This window comes from Grammomys surdaster, unplaced genomic scaffold (genome assembly GCF_004785775.1).
Source record: "Grammomys surdaster isolate TR1022 unplaced genomic scaffold, NIH_TR_1.0 126298, whole genome shotgun sequence".
NCBI classification, from domain to species: Eukaryota; Metazoa; Chordata; class Mammalia; order Rodentia; family Muridae; genus Grammomys; species Grammomys surdaster.
The window spans coordinates 7,459,496-7,467,341 of NW_021621098.1; positions in this window are offsets into that span (position 1 = coordinate 7,459,496).

Consider the following 7,846-nt stretch of genomic DNA (forward strand, 5'->3'; position numbering starts at 1 on the left):
GTATGGCCACCAGTGGAAAGAGAACTTTGCTCATTTTTTTTTTAAAACATGAAAGCTCATGTAGAGGTTAAGAAAACAACTTAGGGAGCCACTCAGTCTGGATTCCAATTTCAGATCTACTTACAAGCCTGGACCTTAGGCCAATGACCTGAGCCTTTTAGGCCTCTGTTTCTTCATCTGTACCTGGACTTGTGCTATAAACATGTGTGTGTTTGAAAATCACAAAGATAATCTGAGGGAAGTGGCTTTTGGAGTCTTTAACAAATAAAGTGTTAGCCACGATTGGTGTGTGCACACCACGCTGATACCATTGCTGTGGCATTGCCTGCTATTGCTGTCATCTCACCACCGTTGTCCCAGTTGAGAACGACAGAAAGTCTGCTTAAACTTGAATGTCAAGTTTATTAATGTCTTCATCTTTTTTCTTTCTTTCTTTCTTTTTTTTTTTTTTTTGAGATGGAGTCTCATGTAGCCTAGGCTGTCTCAGATTTACTAGGCAGCCAAAGATAACCTTCAGCTTGTGATCTTCTGCCTCCGGAGTGCATGCTAGGCAGGCTTTCTACAGTGTATCACCAACCCTGCACACTTCATCTTTACCAACAGTGGTGTTAACATTGGCAACAGTGTTTCCCACTTGACCTCTGCGAGTCATCCGACCATAACACAGCAGCTTACTTCTTAGTCCAAGTCAGAGCAGGACTTACTATTTTCCATACATTGTCTCACTGAACCCTTATAACAACTGGTGAGTTTGGTTACTTGTATTTTTCCATTTCACAGCCTCCCCCTATCAAAAAAAGAAAGAAAGAAAAAAAAGGTTTACTGAGGAGAGGTCACTTACTTAGATGACATCATAAGCAACAGATAAAAGAAGCTCCCAAACTAGTTGGGTCCCAGGAGACAAAAGATTTCCTTCCAAGGCTGGGAGTTATTATTCACAATAAACAATTCTTACCATCTACTGTATGTGTGAATGGATGGGGTTGAGGGTTTAGCTCCTTGGCAAAGCATTTTCATACCAGATGCTTGGCCTTTATTTGGTCCTCAGCACCACAGTGAGAGTTAAAAATTGCAAATAGAGTAGCTGGCTGTCCACTGATTTTTATGAAAGGCTTTGCTCTGCAAATTCTGCATAAGCAGGCTAAGTTCTCAGCATTCATCCCCCTTTGGGCCTCCCACACCTTCAGAGAACTTGTCCTACATAGGAGAATCCCCTTACAAGCCATCTGCCTTCTGCCAACAGAGCCAATGACCCTGAGTCTCACCTCTGCCATCCCAATAGCACCTCATACTCCATGACATCCATTCCTAAAGGCCTTGCTCTAAACAACTAGGTCATTCAACCAGGCTAGCCTCGAACTCTCGAACTCAGAAATCTGCCTGGCTCTGCCTCCCAAGTGCTGGGATTAAAGGCCACCACCGCCCTGGCAACCAGGTGACTTTTTAAATTTAAAAAAACAAAACAAAAATCCTACTGGGTGGGGAGATGTCCTGCTAGTTAAGAGCATTTGTTGTACCCCCTGCACCCCAAGACACACACACACTCCCAATAAGGATCTCTGTGTATCACTGCTGTCTTGAAACTTGTTCTGTAGACTACGCTTGCCTCAAACTCCAAAGATCCACCTACCTGCCTCTGCCTCACCAGCCAGCTGTCCTGCCCCAAAATAAGGCCTTTCTCTCTATGCAGCTCTGGCTGACCTGAAGCTATGTAGACTAGGCTACCTCTGCCTTTGAGTTCAGGGATTAAAAGTGTGCACCACCATGCCCCACTGTACTTGTGGCTCCTGCAAGGGACCTCAGTTCAGTTTCCAGCATTCACATGGAACCATCTGTAACTCCAGAGGACCTGATACTCTCTTATAACCTTTGCAGACACTAGGCACTGTGCACAGACATACATTCAGGCAAAACATTCACACACGCAAAATAACAATCAGCCTCTAAGCATGATGACCTGATTTCTGTCCCTGCAACCCACATGGCAGGAGAGAACCAACAGCTAGGGTTACCCTCTCATTTCTGTGAGCTGTCACATTGCGCGTGCATGTGCGCGCGCGCACACACACACACACACACACAAACACACACACACACACTCCCTGACTCACAAACAGGGTGTATATGTGTTTTGCTCTGTGTTTTGATCTTTTTATTTTTCCATGGACAGAGCCTAGCTGACCTAGAACTCATTACATGAACCAGGCTGGCCATCTGCCTGTCTCTGCATCCCAAAGGATGGGATTAAAGATGTTGGCACCCAACCTCTTTTTTTGGGACAAGCTTTTATGTCACACGGTTGGCTTTGAGTCTTCTTCCTCCACATGTATCAAGGATGGCCTTGAATTTTCTTGTCTCTAGCTCCAGCTCATTGAGATTATGGGCATGCAACCATACCGTATATACCATGCTGGGGACCTAACCCAATGTTTAGTGCTTGCTAGACAAACACTCTACCTAGTAATTCCCAGCCTCTGTTTAGTAATCTCATGGAATAGCCTGATTGGCCCTACCTACTCCACCACCCCCTCTCTCTCTCACACACACACACACGCACACACACACACACGCACACACACACACACACACACACACACACACACACACACATTTTTAAAGACCTTGGTGAGGGGGATGACGATGGTCAATGATATTGAGGAGCGGTAGAGTATCGAGCAGCTGACACTCACTTAGCTGTGACTTCCAAGTTGTTCACAATTTGGTGATCCAAATCCTGACCCAAAGGGACATTGGACCAGCTGCTCTCATCCAGCATATCCCTGAAGCAGAGAGTAGCAAGAGAGGTAGGTTGCTCTGTGGCTCTGAAGCTCTGTGGGTGTTGCTCTTGTTTTTATTACCCTGCCAGGCTGATCTAGAACTTGCTGTTGCCCAGGTTGACCCTAAACTCATGGAAACCTTCCTGTCTCAGCCTCCCAAGGGTCTCTGTCACACTCAGCCTCTAAGATCTTCCCAGGAGGATGAGCGTCCCTATCACAACTGTGTCCAAGGGTTCTTGGAATCTGAGAACAAGACATAGAGGCCACACAAGCCTGAGGAGGTGGACACCAGGATGACTCCCAAGGACCTACTACAGTTGCCAGGACACTGCTTTCCAGAAAGAAGAAGACAGCAGCCACCAGGGATCCTGAGGAAGACTAGTTAGTTTGCCTTTTTGCTAACAGATTAGGCAATAGTGCAAGGCCTCTAAGAACAATAAGTCTAAGAGAGGGCTGGGACAGGAGTCCAACTTCCTGATTCCTAAAGCCGAGGGAGGGCTGAGGGCCACCTGGGTGAGAGGCCTGAGACTGCCTTTGCCAGGATTCTTTCCTAGGTGGCTCCCAGCCTTTCAGGCTCAGGGGACTTTGTGCCTTCAAGGAGTCATTACTCAGCAAAAAGTAGGCATCTGCTTGGAGAACAACCTCAACACACAGCTAATCAAGTGGGACAATTTGCATAATTTCCCTATTTGTCTGTGCAACAGTTCTGTCCCCTAGGTATGTTCTATTCCAGTTCTACAGATGAAGACATTAAGGCTCAGAGAACTGATTCCAAGTCTCCGAGCTTGTCAGTCAGTGCCAGGATTCAGTCCTTGGTCTCCATTCCCAGCCTCATATGCGTGGGTTGGCCTCAAACTCACTTTGTAGCTAAGGATGACCTAGAACTCTTAATCCTCCTGCCTTTACTTCCCAGGTACAAGATTTACAGACATGCACTACCACACAGAGCTAAATGGTCTTGTTTTAAAAATTTTTTCTAGATTTATCTTTATTATTTTATGTGTCTGAGTACTTTGCCTTCATGGATGTCTGTGTACCACATATGCTTCTGCTTGAGGAGGTGGGGAGTCTCTGTGTGGGTGCAGGGAATCAAACTCGGGTCCTTTGCAACAATAACAAGTGCTCTTAACCACTGAGCCAATTCTCCAGATCCTGAATGATCTTCTTAATCCTATGAAGCAGGATCTTACCATGTAGCCTGGCTGGCCTGACACTCACCTGTAGACCAGGCCTTGAACTCACAGAGATCCATCTGCTGATGTCTTCCCTGTGCTGGGAGTAAAGGTGTGCACCACCACACATGACATGTTTTAAATTTTTAAGTTGTCACACAAAGTACTATGTTTTCTCTTAGCATTTAGCCAGATACATATGAGTCATGTATCTCTGGCTCTAATCTAATCCCTTTACTCCCCAAACTCAATAAAGCCAACTTGTTTTCCCTCTTTCCTTGTTTTCATCATCTTGCAAACATGAAACAAACCAGCCAGTCCCAGGGTCTTTCCATGGAGCAACCAAATAAACAGAATAGCTCTCACCAATAGCTGTCAGTGATTCTACTTAAGATATTTCACATATAGATAACCATAGGAGAGGCAGCATTGCTTAAGCTAAACTGGCTTGCAATTATTAGTTTATTTTGTGTTATTGTTTGTTTGCTTGTTTTTGAGACAGAGTGTTGCCATGTAGTTCCAGCTAGCCTGGAACTCACTATGTAGACCAGGCTGTCTCTATACTCCCAGAGATCCACCTGCCTCTGCCTCCTGGAGTTCTGGAATTAAAGGCTTGCACCACTATACCCAACTACCAATGATTACTTTATCAAAATAATTTGAATTCATTAACAAAGCAACTCTTTTCCAGAGCTGAAGACACAGGTCTCCTCCAGTGGGTCTCTATCTACAAAATGTTTACATGGGTCATGCTAAATCTAACGCTCTGATGATAAGCAGTGCCCACTCTCAGAACTAGTGAGCCACCCAGCCTAAAATAAATAAAAACTGTTCTGAGTACCCATTTTGTCTTCTAAACAGACCTACAGGGAAGGACACTCATTACTAATATATTTGTTAATTGTAAATTGGCATTATGAAAACCGATGAAGTTTAAACCTTTCAAGTGTTTGGAGCTTAGGGTTTGGAGTAGGGAACAGAAAAGAGGTTAGTATTCTTCAGGATTATGAAGGGGAATTGCATCTACTGAGAAAATGAACCCCTTTTAACAAGCTATGGACAAAAACAGGTGCCAATTTATTATTGTTGTTGTTATTAAAATGGTGATAAATATTATTATTTAAATTATTATTTCATGGTGATCACCATGAAATTTTCATGAGAGAAAAGGAAAATAAATGGGCTTACCCATCATTGCCTCAAATTCCCCATGTGGTCAACAGGAAATGTATTTCATGTACACATGATCCTGGTGGCAGAATGGAGGCTCCTGTCCATCCCACTGCAGCTCTGCAGCGTGGCAGTCCCTTTGTGGACTCCAGCACTCACCCTCTGTACCTACTACAAGGGAAAAGCAAGCCTGACTGCCTCTCCAGGCTACACTGTCAGCCTGGCTGTGCACACTCTTTAGGCAGAGACCTTCCGTCTGGAAGTGCAGCAGCCTCCCGGTGTCCCCAGTCTCCCACCAGAACTCAAGTCATGGTCTGACCTTGAAACAGCCTCCAGCTGTTTTAAGAAGTCCTCAGAACCTGGGAGAGTAGAATTGCCAAGTGACACAAAAAGCCACTGCTATGTCTTGCCACTGCGGTTCACTGTGCCTATGAAATGACAGCTATCAGCTCAGGGCCACCACAATCAGCCTACACAAAACCACCCTGCCCAGGAAGCAGAGGAAGTGCTCCCTTCCTGTCCTCTCCAAAGCGATATTTGTACCGTGTTCGTCAGAACATTGCTGCGAGGGTTGGGATGTGGCTTAGCTGGCAGAGTGCTTGCCTAGCAGAGGAGAAGTGCTCAGTTCAGTACCCAGCAGTAAACGGTGTGGTGACACACTCCTGTAACCATAGATCTCAGGAGGTGGAGGCAAGAGAATTAGAAACTCAAGGTTATCCATATATATATCGAGTTTGAAGCCAGCCTGGGCTACAGAAGACCCTGCTCCAAAACAACTTACAAACAAAGATTGAGAGAGTAGATGTACCCTAATCAGTGTTGTTCTGCTAAATCTACTTCAGTTTGGTGTCAGTTTTGTGTATGAGGCAGGGGGAGGTGCACACATTGTATAGGTGGGCACATGTGTGACTTTGAATGGAGGTCAGAGGTTGACACTGGGTGTCTTTCTCAATCTTTTTGAAACAATCTCTCTCTAAAACCAGGGCTTGCTAATTTACTTAGACTAACTGAACAGCAAGCCCCAACACCTCCACATCCCCAAACCCACACAGAGAACCTCCTGTCTCCACCTCAATAGCACTAGAATTACAGGCATATGTGACCTTGCCTGGGCTCCAAGCTCAGGGGCCTCATGCTGACACAGCAAGCACTTCACTAACCCAGCCATCTTAGCTGGGGTTTCTATTGTTACAGCTAAATGTCATGACCAAAAAACAAGTTGGGAAAGAAAGGGTTTATTTGGCTTACACTTCCAGATCATAGTCTGTCATTGAAAGAAATCAGAACAGGAACTCTAATAGGGTTGGAGCCTGAAGGCAAGAGCTGATGCAGACAGAGGTCATGGAGATGTGCTGTTTACTGACTTGCTTCCCATGGCTTGCTTAGCCTGCTTTCTTATAGAACCCAGGACCACCAGCTCAGGGATGACTCTACTCCAACTAATCACTAGCTTAGAAAATGCCTTACAGCTGTGAATTTCATGGAGGCATTTTCTCAACTGAGGCTCTTTCCTTTCTGATGACTCTAACTTGTGTCAAGTTGACACAAACCCAGCCAATACACCAGCTTTTTCCCAGCCCCTGCCTACTAATTTTAAGTGTGAGCCTCAAAGTAACAAGCACAAAGCCAGGCATGGCAGTGAACACCTCAGGCAGCAGAGGCAAGAAGATCACAAGTTCAATCCAGCCTGAGCTACATTGCAGCATTCTGTCTCCGAAAGAAAATGTAAAAATGACAAGTCCTGAAGTATCTACACTCAACCAGAAGATGCAGGCCCCCATTGATATTAACATTTCCTTTCCTTCATGGCTTATTTATCTGGCTGGCCTACAGACCTCCGTGCCATATGCTATGAGCAGAGCAAAAGCACTCGATTTGTTCTTTACATTGCTTGGTCAAACAAACTGAGTGTTTTCTTTGATTTTTTTTTCTCTTTCTCCTTTCTAGAGAAGGAATTGGGAAAAGATATTCTTTCAGACCTAGACTCAGTGTGTCATTCTCTGTGACCTGATAACATTTGCGTCATTCCTGAGCCATGGTAGTCTTCTACAAGGAAGAATGTTGTATTCTTTTCCCAGTCCTTTCTTAGGTGATACAAATCCCTACTAAATAATCACACCTCTTTGAAAGATAGCCTTGGATTTCTTGTTGGCCTGATCACAAAGGGCCAGACCCTGGCAGCATTGTCAAGATTCCTTCTGTTATTCCCAATTTTTTTCTCATTAAAAACAAAAAACAACAACAACAAAAAAACCTTCATTCTTTTCCTCAGGCCAGATTAAATTGAATGATCCCTATAATAAAACACAGAGCTATTTTTTCTATGGATCTGTGAATATTCACTAGAGGTCCTTTGAGGTCCCCTGAAGTGATATAAGCCTTCTCAAAGTATTCTTGCTCAGCATCTGACTTTTCCTTGCCAATCTGTGCTTAGATTTAGCAGTAAGTGTGTGTGTGTGTGTGTGTGTGTGTGTGTTTGTATGTGTGTGTGTGTGGTTTTACTAAAAATATTATCTGAAAAGCAAAAAATCCAACCAAACAAAACAGTGTGTTTTTATTATCCCTGGAATGACATAATTACAAAGGTAACATGTGTGTGTGTGTGTGTGTGTCTGTCTGTCTGTCTGTCTGTGTGAGTGTATTGAAGATTAAGGTAGAGTCTGACTATTGTAGTCTAGGCTGGCCTAGACTTTGTAGCCCCAGGTGCCTCCAACTCATGGTCTTCCA